General features: G+C 44.8%; 1 long non-coding RNA gene across 1 annotated transcript in view; it reads right to left on the reverse strand.

Annotated features, from left to right (window-relative positions):
* Positions 1-15977, reverse strand: part of LOC309365987 — a 153980-nt gene that overhangs the window by 10221 nt on the left and 127782 nt on the right. Inside the window, exon 2 of the long non-coding RNA XR_014166356.1 lies at positions 7410-7736. This is a non-coding gene — a long non-coding RNA (uncharacterized lncRNA). The remainder of the gene's footprint in view (positions 1-7409; positions 7737-15977) is intronic.

The raw sequence follows: 15977 nt of genomic DNA on the forward strand, positions 1-15977 counted from the left end.
AGGGAGAACTCTCCCCATATTGTAAAAGAAAAGGGGGGGGTTGAGTAAGTGCTTCAGAGCACTGTAGTAAATGCTGAGCTTACATTACAGAAGGTGGTTAGGATGAGGTTGAAAGAACCCAATACGACATAGTTTTATCCTCATTAGAGTATCATAATAGAAATAGTTACAGATAGGTAGCCGTGTTGGTCTGCCATAGTCAAAACAAAACAAAATCCTTTCAGTAGCACCTTAAAGACCAACTAAGTTAGTTCTTGGTATGAGCTTTCGTGTGCATGCACACTTCTTCAGATACACTGAAACAGAAGTTACCAACTTCTGTTTCAGTGTATCTGAAGAAGTAACTTCTGTTTCAGTGTATCTGAAGAAGTGTGCATGCACACGAAAGCTCATACCAAGAACTAACTTAAGGTGCTACTGGAAGGAATTTTTTTTGTTTTGATAATAGTCTTTGTAGTAAACGGGCGCCCAGCCACTTGCCCCTCCCTCACCTTTCTTTGTTTCTCCGGCCAGAGCTGGCGTATGGAGCAAGGCTGGCAAGCCCGTTTACTTTTCCAGAAACAGGACAAAATAGAACTGGTAAGGCTGCCACCACTCCCTCAACCCAGGGTTACCAGAAGCCACAGCTCAAGGGAACACAATTTCCATTCTCATCCTGGGGCCAAGTTCTCAACTCAAGGTAACTTCCAGGTTAGCAGAGTTTGTAACCTGAGGCACTTGTAACTTGAGGTACCACTGTACCTACATTCTTTTTCTTCTTGAGTGGTGAGAAGACAAGAATGAATAATTCAAGAACCCCTTGGGATCAGATCCAGGGTCCACCATCACAATTCCACAAGATGGAATCCAAAATGATGTATCTGAGAAGACCACAAGATTTATATATCACTTGGTCAAGAAAAGCTTAGAGCTGCTTAGGTAAAACCAATTAAGTTATTTGTAAGAAAAATACCAACAGAATCAAACTTTGAAACCAAAGAGACATGCAATTTATAAGTAAAACCAGCACTTCTAAACTCCCTTTAAAAATGGAGAACTATTAGTGATACCACCAAACTATTCTTTTTCTGGAAAAAGACTATCTTTATCTTTTACCCCCCAAAAAACAACATGAGTAAGAAACGTACGTGCACAATCCCCAGCTCTCGAGTGTCACCTAAGGCCACCTTGGCCACCCTGATCTATCATGACATCCATTCTGCCCAGGTGTACAAAGAACAGGGTCTTCTTTCAAAGAACAGGGTTGTACAAAGAACAGGGTTGTCCAACTCCAAAGAACAGAGTCTTCTTTCCATATAACAGCGTGGCACACTGCCTAATGGTTTGTTTGTTTTGGGGTTGTTGGTTTTTTTGGGTGGAGGGAGTATTATTCAGTATTTATGCCCGATGGCTGGGGAAGTTGCCCTGCCCAGAACAGTATAAAAGGCTTGCACAGACCACATTCTTGCCATTTTTCCTTTCCTTGTACAGCAGACATCCACCTTTACCTTCTCAAAGCTATGAAGGCCTGCTACTTTCTCCTTGCTGCCCTTGCTTTGGTGATCGTTTCTAACCAAGGTAAGCAATTATCTGAGACCCGGATAGGTTACCTTTTTAACAGTATCGTTGTGCTGGGCCAAGCCTTATTCTGGACTGTTTATCTTGATTCTGCCTCTCATGCTTCCCCCTTTGATGCTCACATATGGTACCGCTGACATAGCATCACTTTTCTTACTAAATGACTAAGGACACTATATGACACACTTAAGGTGATGTCGTGGCAAACAATGCTAACTCCCAAATATAAATGTAAGAAGAGCCAATGGCTCATCTAGTCCAGGCTTTCCCAAACGTGGGTCTCCAGCTGTTTTGGGACTAGCAATTCCCATCATCCCTGACCTCTGGTCCTGCCACCTAGGGAAGATGGGAGTTGCAGTCAAAAGCCAGCTGGAGACCCAAGTTTGGGATACCCTGATCTAGTCCCTGTTCTTACAGTAGCCAACCAGATGTCCATGAGAAGCTCGAATGCTGAATCTGGCCACACCAGGTTAAGGGCACTCTTAAGTCACTTTGCACTGCATTTGTGGGTCCTTGGGAAAGGTGCCCTTTAAAGTCTGATGTGCGCACCTAGGTGGACACTGAACAGCAGCATGAGGGTGTGCCTGCCAGGTTTATACACCCAAGGCTTCCAATCCTTTAAATGGGGCAGGGAGGACACAGAAAGCACCTGTAAACATGTCAATGGGATGGGACACTCGTCTATGGCTGACAAAGACCTGCTTGCCCATGCTTTCATCATTCAGCAGTGCAGAAGTGGAGACACTTCTCTTCTTTCCAGAAGGTACGGTGGTACCTCACTTCAGGTTACAGACTCCGCTAACCCAGAAATAGTACCTCGGGTTAAGAACTTTGCTTCAGGATGAGAACAGAAATCGTGCTCCGGCAGCACAGCGGCAGCGAGAGGCCCCATTAGCTAAAGTAGTGCTTCAGGTTAAGAACAGTTTCAGGTTAAGAACAGACCTCCGGAACGAATTAAGTACTTAACCCGAGGTACCACTGTATTGGGGGTGGGAGAGGATCCAGCACACCATTTTGTTAGTTAATTTGAGAGAGATTGGACCGTACAATTAGCTAATGGCCAGAGAATGGGAGACGGGCAGAAAAGTCTGCTGGAGTTCATTCAGAAGACGAATGAGTGTGTGGGAAGCAGGAAATATTGTGGCTCGGGAATGCTTTTATTTGGGTGGAAACTTTTGTTTGCTTCCTTTAGAAGCTATGTAGTGGTGGCAGTGCCCCAGTTGCCCTAAATGGGCATCAATGGTCATCCGTCATGGATACTTTAGCTGCATTGCATGGGGGTTAGACTACATGACGTTTGGGATCCCTTCCAACTTTACAATTCTATGGCTCTATGATTCTATGGTTCAACCTCCACTGCCCAGTCTCTCTCTAGAGAGGTGATCCATCAGGGCAAGCAAGGCAAACTGGGCTTCAAGCCAGATTGAAATGGCTCTAGATAACCTCTTTCTCCAGGCATACTCACATTTTGGCATGGATCCAGATGCCTATCTGCTTGCCACTTCTGCTGCTGCTCTGCTCTGCCTGTCTCATTTTCTTTCAATTCAGCTATGCACTTAGGGGGTGCTTCTTAGTCCCTGTCTGGCAAAGGATGCCACTGAATGTTTGCTGCCTAGGAGAGAGGGTTGTGTCCGTCAAAGAAAAGGACAAAGTAGCATAATAATAATAGGATTGAGTACTCATGGTCTTTTTTCAAAATATATATGTTATAGGGGGGGTTGGGGGGGACCCACACCCAAATATAAAGGTAGGTAGTCCATGCCCCCCTGAAGATATGTGGTGTCTCCAAACTGCAAATCTCTATGCATAGCTGTCAACTTACAGATTTGAAAATAAGGGACCAGAAGCCAAAATAAGGGACGTGCAGCCTCACCTGTTCCAGGCACTCCAGTCTTCCTGTCCTCCTGCAGTCTGGTCAAACTCATGCTGGGTAGCTTCGAGAACACTGTCCAACCAACTTTGTAACCAGAGGTTCAACTGCATAGAATCTGAATCACATGCACCACAAGGCTTACGCAGCCGCAACTTAAGATGGCTCCCTGGCCTGGCTTTGCACTGCAAAGTTTGCAGCAGCACGTGCAACAAAATGGCGTTCAGCATTCAAAAAACCCCTCAGCTTGCATTAACTAGCCACACACAAGGCATGCAAGCTCCACCCCCCAGTCGTTCTTGGACTTCTTATTGGGTGATCAACACAGTCAAGCAACACAGTTGGAGCCTCCCTCCTCCCTGGCCGGCAGGGAGGGAGGGAGAGGAGCTGCTTCCTTTGAAATTTAAGGAACATCCTTTAAGGGACATTTAAGGGACATCCATCAATAAGGGACAGCAGCGGGACATGGCGCTGGAATAAGGGACTGTCCCTTCAAATGAGGGACACTTGACAGCTATGCCTCTATGTGAAGTAAAATAAAAAAGTTATAGTGGTTTTACTTAAAATGTAAATCCCCTGTGTGAAATTTGGGTTACTTCCCCACTATAGGGGCAACTGTGTCTCCATATGTCATGCATGTGGGAATGTTCAGGGTGGCAGGAGAGGATATATTGTTTATTAATATCCTTCCTAACTTGCAGTAGCAAGTTCCTTTGCTTGGCAGAGTTTACATTCCCCTTCTCACGCAAAGCAGATATCTGGTTGCAGGCTCGTTAGAACCTCTTACTATTATGCAATTCAATCTCCCTCAGATTGAATTGTATGTCCCTGGTAAGAATCCCCTTTTAAATCCCTCCTAAAAGAATACAGACACGACAGTCTTATTCCTAAGCAATAAAAGGGAAATTTGCTGACAATCAGGCAGAGCACAGTGTGATCCCTGTAGGCAGGCTTTAGGCTGAAAGTTACAAACTTATACGAACAGGTTTATCCCATAAGGAAGCTGACCTGGGGGACGGCTTGGCTGGCAGCCGGCAGTTCAGTCCAGGAAGTTCACAGGATGAAAGGAAGATGGAAAAGAGAGAGAGAGTGGCAGCATGCCTTGTCCTTTTACCAGGTCTGGAAAGGTCAAGCCCACCCACTAGTCACATGCAAGGAAGGATGCTTCAGGCCAGGAGGAACAGGAAGTTTTGACTGGCTGGACCAAACATTCCCTTGCATGTCCACTCTAGCAAAACAAGGAATGTTGTATTTGACTGCTCCCAGTGGATTACATCCCACAATGCACCTATCTGGGGGAAAAACAAAAACAATGAAGTTATAACTGTTTAGCTTTCCCAATGCAAATCAGTGGGATTTTAAAACATTTGGTTTTGAGGACCATAAGTCTGACCAAACTGCAGGAGGCAGTGGAAGACAGGAGTGCCTGGCGTGTTCTGGTCCATGGGGTCACGGAGAGTCAGACACGACTAAACGACTAAACAACAACAACAATCTAGATTCTAGGGTTGGGTCAGGTCTGTTCCACTCTGGATCATCAGGCTCCCAATGAGATCAAGGGCATGCACAGCTATCGTCTGCAATTGCTCCATGGTTTACCTGAGTTGCTTCTGTTAGGATATTCCATTCCACTTTAAGTACAGGCATGACTGTTGTGTGTCACATAACTGTTTACACTCCAGTACAGCTTGCTGGGAACTTCAGTTTTGTGTATAGCTATTGCTTATGCTGCTTGCTTGGATATGAAGGAGAGAAGACATGTTCTTCCTTTTGTCCTGATGTATGCTGAAGAAACTGCTTGTAAATATGATAATCACAGCCTCTCCCTGCCACTTCGGTTGCGTAGAATTTACTCTGCTGATTAGAGTGGGCTCCAGCTTCTGAAGGTGGGGTCACTGATGCTGAACCAAGGATTGTTGATCTCCCAGCTTACTGGCCGGGGGGGGGGGGCTGGTGCCAGCTGGGGGCTTGCTAGTTGCCCTCGATTCCTTGGCTACATCCCAACAGTTTCTCATTCTTATTTTTTTTTAATTTATTGGTATTTTTTTGTTCAAATCTCATGTTATTCTCTCCGGGCAATAAACATAGACTTCCTTCATTCTTTTTGCACAGGAATATATGCTGCTGTATACAATGAGGAACAGTGTATACAATCTGGAGGTGCATGCACAGGTGCTTGCCCTAGTAAACCGAATAAGATCCTCGGATATTGCGATGAGGAAAAGATAAAGATGTGCTGCAGAAAGTAAGGCAAGATTTTCCCATATACCCTGTGCAGAGCTGGGAATGCTCACCATTTGATGTTAAATATTCCCTCTGACTTTGGGCTGGGTGCCTGTCAGCATGTGCAGAATATAATAATAATAATAATAATAATAATAATAATAATAATAATAATAATAATTTATTTATACTCTGGGCAGCGTCCAACCAAATATTAAAATCAATACAGCATCAGATATTAAAACCTTCCCTAAACAGGGCCTCCTTCAGTTGTCTTTCAAAAGTAAAATATTTGTTTATTGCCTTGACATCTGCTGGGAGGACGTTCCACAAGGCAGGTGCCATTACCAAAAAGGCCCTCTGCCTGGTTCCCTACAACCTCACTTCTCGCAGCGAGGGAACCACCAGAAGGCCCTTGGCGCTGGACCTCAGTGTCTGGTCTGAACAATTGGGGTGGAGACGCTCAGGTATACTAGACTGAGGCCTTTTAGGGCTTTAAAGTCAGCACCAACACTTTGAATTGTGCTCGGAAATGTACTGGTACCAATGAAGATCTTTCAGGACCGGTGTTATATGGTCCTGGCAGCCACTCCCACTCACCAGTCTAGCTGCCGCATTCCGGATTAATTGCAGTTTCCGAATCACCTCGGAAGAAGGACCCTCAATGTGCTGTGTTCAGGAGACAATGAATCAACTGGGCTCAGATTCCAATCCCCCTCCTCTGCTTTTATGTTTGGAGAGGTCAAAACTGTACTGGAGTTTGCTTCTTGGCACAAACCACAGTTGCTCATGGCAGTGCTTAATGCACTCAATACCTAAAAGGCCCCAAATACTTGAAAGACTGCTCCGCCGCCCCCCCCCAGACCCTCTCAGGTGGTCAGAGCAGCAGAGGGAGTCCTCTTGGCTTCTTCCACCACCTTTAGAAGTTCAGGTGTGGTGGGCCCAGGAGAGTACCTTCAGTTTGGCAGCCCCTGGGTTGTCAAGCCCCTTCACTTCAGAGGTGCATATGGCAGCGGTGTGGAACAGGTAGGGCCACAGGTGCCAGCTCGCGAGGGTAATGGAGGGGGGTGATGCTGTACGTGTTAGAAGAAGTAAAAAAAGAAGAAGAGTTTGGATTTGATATCCCGCTTTATCCCTACCCTAAGGAGTCTCAAAGCAGCTAACATTCTCCTCTCCCTTCCTCCCCACAACAAACACTCTGTGAGGTGAGCGAGGCTGAGAGCCTTCAAAGAAGTGTGATTTGCCCAAGGTCACCAGCAGCTGCATGTGGAGGAGCCAAGACGTGAACCTGGTTCACCAGATTACGAGTCTATTACTTTTAACTACTACACCACACGGGCTCTCTAGCATCCCAAGCCGGTCAAAAGCTTCCCAGGCTTTCGGAAGGAGGAACCAGGTTTTAATACATCAATACTCAAATTTACCAGGAACATTTGGGGGAGTAGCCTAGTCCCCCATATCGACTGACCACACACAACTGGCATATGACACCTTCATTATATTGTTGTTGTTGTTTAGTCGTTTAGTTGTGTCTGACTGTGACCCCATGGACCAGAGCACGCCAGGCACTCCTGTCTTCCTCTGCCTCCTGCAGTTTGTGGCTTCAAGAACGCTGTCCAACCATCTTGTCCTCTGTCGTCCCCTTCTCCTTGTGCCCTCAATATTTCCCAACATCAGAGTCTTTTCCAGGGAGTCTTCTCTTCTCATGAGGTGGCCAAAGTATTGGAGCCTCAGCTTCATGATCTGTCCTTCCAGTGACCACTCAGGGCTGATTACCTTAAGAATGGATGTGTTCGATCTTCTTGCAGTCCATGGGACTCTCAAGAGTCTCCTCCAGCACCATAAGTCAAAAGCATCAATTCTTTGGCGATCAGCCTTCTTTATGGTCCAGCTTTCACTTCCATACATCACTACTTGGAAAACCATGGCTTTAACTATACGGACCTTTGTTGGCAAGGTGATGTCTCTGCTTTTTAAGATGCTGTCTAGCTTTGCCATCGCCTTTCTCCCAAGGAGCAGGCGTCTTTTAATTTCGTGACTGCTGTCACCATCTGCAGTGATCATGGAGCCCAAGAAAGTAAAATCTCTCACTGCCTCCATTTCTTCCCCTTCTATTTGCCAGGAGGTGATGGGCCCAGTGGCCATGATCTTCGTTTTTTTTTATGTTGAGCTTCAGACCATATTTTGCACTCTCCTCTTTCACCCTCATTAAAAGGTTCTTTAATTCCTCTTCACTTTCTGCCATCAAGGTTGTATCATCTGCATATCTGAGGTTGTTGATATTTCTTCCGGCAATCTTAATTCCGGCTTGGGATTCATTCAACCCAGCCTTTCGCATGATGAATTCTGCATATAAGTTAAATAAGCAGGGAGACAATATACAGCCTTGCCGTACTCCTTTCCCAATTTAGAACCAATCAGTTTTTCCATATCCAGTTCTAACTGTAGCTTCTTGTCCCACATAGAGATTTCTCAGGAGACAGATGAGGTGATCAGCCATTCCCATTTCTTTAAGAACTTGCCATAGTTTGCTGTGGTCGACACAGTCAAAGGCTTTTGCATAGTCAATGAAGCAGAAGTAGATGTCTTTCTGGAACTCTCTAGCTTTCTCCATAATCCAGCACATGTTTGCAATTTGGTCTCTGGTTCCTCTGCCCCTGCAAAATCCAGCTTGCACTTCTGGGAGTTCTCGGTCCACATACTGCTTAAGCCTGCCTTGTAGAATTTTAAGCATAACCCTGCTAGCGTGTGAAATGAGTGCAATTGTGCGGTAGTTAGAGCATTCTTTGACACTGCCCTTCTTGAGGATTGGGATCTTCTCCAATCCTGTGGCCACTGATCTTCTCCAATCCTGTGGCCACTGTTGAGTTTTCCAAATTTGCTGGCATATTGAGTGTAGCACTTTAACAGCATCATCTTTTAAAATTTTGAATAGTTCAGCTGGAATATCATCACTTCCACTGGCCTTGTTATTAGCAGTGCTTTCTAAGGCCCCTTTGACTTCACTCTCCAGGATGTCTGGTTCAAGGTCAGCAACCACACTACCTGGGGTATACGAGACATCCATTTCTTTCTGTTATAGTTCCTCTGTGTATTCTTGCCACCTCTTCTTGATGTCTTCTGCTTCTGTTAGGTCCTTTCCACTTTTGTCTTTTATTATGGTAATCTTTGTACGAAATGTTCCTTTCATATCTCCAATTTTCTGGAGCAGATCTCTGGTTTTTCCCATTCTATTGTTTTCCTCTATTTCTTTGCATTGCTCGTTTAAGAAGGCCTTCTTGTCTCTTCTTGCTATTCTTTGGAAATCTGCATTCAATTTCCTGTATCTTTCACTATCTCCCTCACATTTTGCTCTCCTTCTCTCCCCCATTATTTGTAAGGCCTCGTTGGACAGCCACTTTGCTTTCTTGCAGTTCCTTTTCGTTGGGATAGTTTTTGTTGCTGCCTCCTGTATAATGTTACGAGCCTCCATCCATAGTTCTTCAGGCACTCTGTCCACCAAATCTAAATCCTTAAACCTGACTTAGATTGTATCTTAACCGGCCCAGTGGTTTTTCCTACTTTCTTCAGTTTAAGCTTGAATTTTGCTATAAGAAGCTGATGATCTGAGCCACAGTCAGCTCCAGGTCTTGTTTTTGCTGACTGTATAGAGCTTCTCCATCTTTGGCTGCAGAGAATATAATCAATCTGATTTCTATGCTGCCCATCTAGTGATGTCCATGTGTAGAGTCGTCTCTTGTGTTGTTGAAAAAGAGTGTTTGTGATGACCAGCTTGTTCTCTTGGCAGAACTCTATTAGCCTTTGCCCTGCTTCTTTTGAACTCCAAGGCCAAACTTGCCAGTTGTTCCTTTTATCTCTTGACTCCCTACTTTAGCATTCCAATCCCTTATAATGAGAAGAACATCCTTCTTTGGTGTCATTTCTATAAGGTGTTGTAAGTCTTCATAGAATTGCTCAGTTACAGTTTCTTCAGGACCAGTGGTTGGTGCATAAACTTGGATTACTGTGATGCCAAAAGGTCTGCCTTGGATTCGTATCGAGATCATTCTTTCATTTTTGAGATTGCATCCCAGTACAGCTTTCGCCACTCTTTTGTTGGCTATGAGGGCCACTCCATTTCTTTTACAGGATTCTTGCCCACAGTAGTAGATATGATGGTCATCCGAACTGAATTCGCCTATTCCCGTCCATTTTAGTTCACTGATGCCCAGGAAGTCAATATTTATTCTTGCCATCTCATTTTTGACCACATCCAACTTACCCAGGTTCATGGTTCTTACATTCCAGGTTCCTATGCAATATTTTTCTTTACAGCATTGGACTTTCCTTTCGCTTCCAGGCATATCTGCAACTGAGCGTCCTTTTGGCTTTGGCCCAGCTGCTTCATCAGCTCTGAATCTACTTGTACTTGTCCTCTGCTCTTCCTCAGTAGCATGTTGGATGCCTTCCGACCTGAGGGGCTTATCTTCCAGCAACATAACTTTCATATGCCTGTTGTCTTTGTCCATGAAGTTTTCTTGGCAGGTACACTGGAGTGGCTTACTGGTTCCTGCTGCAGGTGGATCACGTTTGGTCAAAACTCTCCACTATGACCTGTCCATCTTGGGTGACCCTGCACAGCATAGCTCATAGCTTCTCTGAGTTATTCAAGCCCCATCACCACGGCAAGGCAGTGATCCATCAAGGGGAGCTTCTGCTTATTATCTGTTCATAATCACATTACAAGTACAGCGGCACCTCAGGTTACAAACGCTTTGGGTTACAAACACTTCAGGTTACAGACTCCGCTAACCCAGAAATAGTATCTCGGGTTATGAACTTTGCTTCAGGATGAGAACAGAAATCGCATGGTGGCAGTGGGAGGCCCCATTAGCTAAAGTGGTGCTTCAGGTTAAGAACAGTTTCAGGTTTAGAACAGACCTCCAGAATGAATTAAGTTCTTAACCAGAGGTACCACTGTACTTCAAAATCCTGCCAATGTTTTAACATGTATACAATGCCTTTGTATATATGCAATGATAAGCAAAAATAGTAAAAAAATAAAAAAGTGAAAATAATGTTTTTCAGACTACAAAGGACATGCAGTGTGGAGAAATACAATGTAACCAAGGAAAGGTTTAGGGCAGGGATAGTCAACCTTTTTATACCTACCACCACAAATGCCTCTAAAATTTCCTTACTGCCCACCAGTGCCCGATGGAAGGAGGATTCAACTTGTGCCATAGAACCCCCTACCACCCACCTCGAATCATGAAATGCCCACTAGTGGGCGGTAGGGACCAGGTTGACAATCCCTGGTTTAGGGCAAAGTCATTTTTTTAAAAAAAAAATATTTGGATATGAATATATATTTTTATGGGACATAGGTGGCGCTGTGGTCTAAACCACAGAGCCTCTTGGGCTTGCCGATCAGAAGGTCAGCGGTTTGAATCCCTGCGAGGGGGTGAGCTCCTGTTGCTCGGTCCCAGCTCCTGCCAACCTAGCAGTTCAAAAGCATGTCAAAGTGCAAGTAGATAAATAGGTACCACACCAGCGGGAAGGTAAATGGCGTTTCCATACACTGCTCTGGTTTGCCAGAAGTGGCTTAGTCATGCTGGCCACATGACCCGGAAAAACTGTCTGCAAACAAATGACGGCTCCCTTGGCCTGTAAAGTGAGATGAGCGCCATGACCCCAGAGTCGTCCGCAACTGAACTTAATGGTCAGGGGTCCCTTTACCTTTACCTTTTATATATTGTCATTATATAAGTTTTTTATTTTTGGAAAATTAATAAAATATTATAGGTATACAGCCTCAGTCCTGTATACCTGAAGGAGCATCTCCACCCCCATTGTTCAGCCTGGACACTGAGATCCAGCACCGAGGGCCTTCTGGCAGTTCCCTCATTGCGAGAAGTAAGGTTACAGGGAACCAGAGGGCCTTCTTGGTGGTGGCGCCCGCCCTGTGGAACGCCCTCCCTTCAGATGTGAAGGAAATAAGTAGCTATCCTATCTTTAAACGACATCTGAAGGCAGCCCTGTTTAGGGAAGTTTTTAATATTTAATGCTGTATTGTTTTTAACATTCGATTGGGAGCCGCCCAGAGTGGCTGAGGAAACTCAGCCAGATGGGCGGGGTATAAATAATTCGAAGGTATATATTTTTAAGAACCACCATATTTCTGTGATAGTGAACTTTGAAGTGTCAGGCATAGCTCTAATGGCTTTAGCCCAAGCGTAGCAGAGTTTTCCTGCACAGCGAAGAAGCTAGTTGAGGTGGAAATGACTAGTCAACTAGACTCAGAATAACTATTTACAGGATTTATTAAAAGGAAAAGGAAAACCAGCAGAGTTTCTGCATACAAAACAAAGCAAAATAAATCCTTTCTTTCTCTCTCTCTCTCTTAACCATACACAGCACTCCTACTCCTAACACACACCCAAACCAACAGTGCTAGCATTCCTAGATAACAGAGTTGAGTGCTGGTCGTTAACCAATCAGAGTAAGTAGTTTCTAGGTCAAGCAGACCTTGGCTTTCTGCCAAGAGTAAATTGACACTGCCTTGAGTTAATTATGTGAAGCCAGAATCTGTAAGTTTTCATGAGAATCAATTAACAGAAACTGAACAGTTTAAAACTGTTTTGAATGTTGTGTTTTACTTGTAATCTGCCCTGGGATCTTAGGGCAGAGGACAGGTAAATAATACTACTAGGGGTAGGAGTAATAATAATATCCCTGACAAGGAGCTGTAAATTGACTTTGCACATTCTCCACACCTGTGTGAAGCATCCATTATCAGCTGAGGTCCAACAGACAATGTATTCACAAGCCAGGCTTTGTTGGAGGAAGAGACAGATAAATATAAGAAGTTTTTTTAAAAAAAAAAGTTAAAGGAGCAACTTCTATAAAATAAATTTTAAATCTGGGAGTCAGTAGCGTTATGGTTTGGAAGGATTTGTCCTTTGGTTTATAGTTAGAATAACAATTTCTTTGCTCATGTAGGCCTGGCAATCTTACATTTTTGTGTTTCTTTTTTTTTGCAGATCATAATTCTGGAGTTGAGGTTCTATTTCATCAATCTTCCAGCGTACAAGGACTCGGCATGTAATCCAAAGGCGAAAATTCATATAGTAAAGCACCACAGAGAACTTGGATCTTTTGTTTAGAATAAATACATGGGGTGTTATCCAACCATATCCAACTCAGAGTAAACTCTTTCAAATGAATTCATTGATTCATTGATTTGAATGACTCTGTTCTGACTACTGTTGAATATCACCCATGTTGATTTCTTTTCTTTTCATGACTGATACCTCTCCTTTGATCTAAAATACATATTTTCCTCTTACGATTGCAAAACTAATAATTTTAGTTGTGAATCATATATTTTTCCTCTTCAAAGGAGAGATTGGCAAAAATATAAACATCTGCTTGTTCTTCTCTTTTTGAGAGACTCAGATTGCGCCCCAGGTAGAAAAGTATTTTTGCCTTAACGCTGCCATACAATCATATTTCCCACTGCCTCGTCAGAGACTATTTTCTATATGTGATTGAACCGCATGCTTTTCTCTTCTGTAATCATGGATGGTATTTGCTTAAGTAAAGAAGTTTGCTGGCAAAAATAAAGAGATTGTGACTCTTCCCTGACCCCTAAATCTTCTGCGTGCTGCATAAAGGTGGCTGTTTCTCCTGGGCTTTAAAAAAAACAACAACCGGAATGGGATGGATGTGATAACATGCAAAAGTGGCTGTGGAATAGGAGAGAGGGGAATGCTTGGGAATGGTGTCTGTGTGTGATTTCTGTGCAAGATCAAGTTGAGGAATGGAGGAACGGAGAGGAAAAAGCTGGTGTAGATGAAAATGGTGGTATGAAGGTGATTGCAAAAAAGCAGGGGAATAGAGGAGAAGATGAAAGAACGATGAATGAAAGGAGCTCCCATTATAGGAGGTGATGGAGGGACACTTAGGGGTTGTTTTTTGTTTAAAAATTGAAATGAAAACCAAAGAAGTGGACGCAACACAGAAACTAACATAACAGAGACATTGCTATATTCAAACTTTGTGTTAAACCAAAGTTTGAATTACTGTCAATAGTTAATTCATTTTGTATGCCATGAATCTTCCAAAGTTCATATTCATTCAGTGACTCTGGGTTCTATATTCACTGTTGGAAGTGGTATACACCGTTTTGTTTTGTTTTTTTTAAAAAAAATATATAATAATAATCAAAAATAAAAATAAATAAATTTGTATACCACACTTCATCCATCGGTCTCAGGGCGGTTCACAAGAGAAAAACACACAAAAAGGTAAAGGTAAAGGTACCCCTGCCCGTACGGGCCAGTCTTGACAGACTCTGGGGTTGTGCGCCCATCTCACTCTATAGACCAGGGGGCAGCGCTGTCTGGAGACACTTCCGGGTCACATGGCCAGCGTGACATCGCTGCTCTGGCCAGAGCCAGAGCCAGAGCCAGAGCCGCACACGGAAACGCCGTTTACCTTCCCGCTAATAAGCGGTCCCTATTTATCTACTTGCACCCAGGGGTGCTTTCGAACTGCTAGGTTGGCAGCGCTGGGACTGAACGACGGGAGCGCACCCCGCCGCAGGGATTCGAACCACCAACCTTTCGATCGGCAAGCCCTAGGCGCTGAGGCTTTAACCCACAGCGCCACCTGTGTCCCATGGAAAAAAACACACACACACAAAGTACCTAATAAATACCCGTATCTACGGGACCGCCTCTTCTGGTATGCCCACAGAAGACCTTATGGTCTGCTAACAACAACACCTTGAAGATCCCGGGCCCCAGGGAAATTAGACTGGTCTTGACTAGAGCCAGGGCCTTTTCAGTGGAACCCTTTCCCACTGGAGACCAGGGCCCTGTGGGATTTGTCATCTTTCCACAGGGTTGCAAGAAGGAGCTGCTCCCCCAGGCCTTTGAGCGGGATGCATTCTGACTTACTTTCCATTGTATAAAACAAGCCCAAAGGAGACCCCCCAACCCACTCACAGGTCTTTGTATGATCAGTGGAAACAATTGGTCCTGGCAAGTATTAACCACTCTCAGTCCCAAACCTGATGTTTGCCACCTGCCCAGATTTTAACTTGCCTGAATTAATTTTAAGATATATTTTAATTAATTGAAGTCTGCTTTTATGCATATTGCCCTTTTTTATGATGTTAGCCACTCTGAGCCCAGCCTCGGCCAGGGAGGGTGGGATACAAATAAATTATTATTATTATTATTATTATTATTATTATTATTATTATTATTATTAGCAAGAACAAAAAACTCAAACCAATGAACCCCTTTCCCTCCCAAAAACTAAGGAACTATGAAACAAGATGAACACTGTTGTTGGAAATAACAGAGCCTCCAAGTGTCCCTATTTTCCAGGGACATCCCAGATTCACAGAAGCAACCCCAGTTTCTGATTTGATCCTGGAATGTCCCCCTTTTCCCTAGGACGTCCCTATTTTCCTTGGAGAAATGTTGGAGCATTATGAGAACCCTAAGCCAAGGAGATGAGTAACTATGCAACCTTTAGAAGACACCTGAAGGCAGCCCTGTATATATATAATTTGAGGCAGTACACACACTGTATACCTTTAGTATACTTATGCAGAGGGCAGGGAGGGAAAGCTGCAAGTCCAGCTGGTATTGGCAAGGATTACTCACAGGCAATCAGGTAGAGGAGTGCAGCCCTCTTGCAGCAAGGAGGGACCAGCCGCCGAGGCCGGGATGCGAGGCATCACACGCATGCGCTGTACGTAGCGACGCCGCACATGTCCTGTAGAGCGGTTTGCCACTGGCACTGCTCCAGCGCTGTACGGACGCTGTTGGGATCCTCTGCTCGTCGCTACAGCCATGAACGGAGGATCATCCAAAGCCAGCTTGTCACCCCGACAGACATGGAACCTGGGGCGTGCCACCCCCATGCCCCCCGTTGTAATGCCACTGTGCCAAGAGCACCTCCTCTGCGCCCCCACTCCCCACTCCTCCGTGGGTCCCCAGAGGCTCCAGGAGGGCCAGTCGTGTCTCTTCCTCCCAGACCTGGGGGGTGGGGGCTGCTTTATGCAACACTAAAAAAAGGGGCGTGGGGCTGGCAAGGCAGCGCAAGGTGCAAAATGCACCATCCCAAAAAGGGTGTCCAGAGAGCATCTCTAGGGAGGGGAATTGCTGCCGCTCTGCCAGTGACAACCTGCCCATCCCAATGCCTGCTGCCTGCAGTCCCTCGTTTCAGCTCTGTGGAGCATGTGTGCGGCTCTTGGGGGCTTTCCCTGCCTGCCTCCCACCTGCATTCGCTCCATAAGATGCACACACATTTCTCCTTGCTTTTTAGGAGG

Source organism: Podarcis melisellensis (genome assembly GCF_964234715.1).
Source record: "Podarcis melisellensis genome assembly, chromosome: 3".
Classification (NCBI taxonomy): Eukaryota; Metazoa; Chordata; class Lepidosauria; order Squamata; family Lacertidae; genus Podarcis; species Podarcis melisellensis.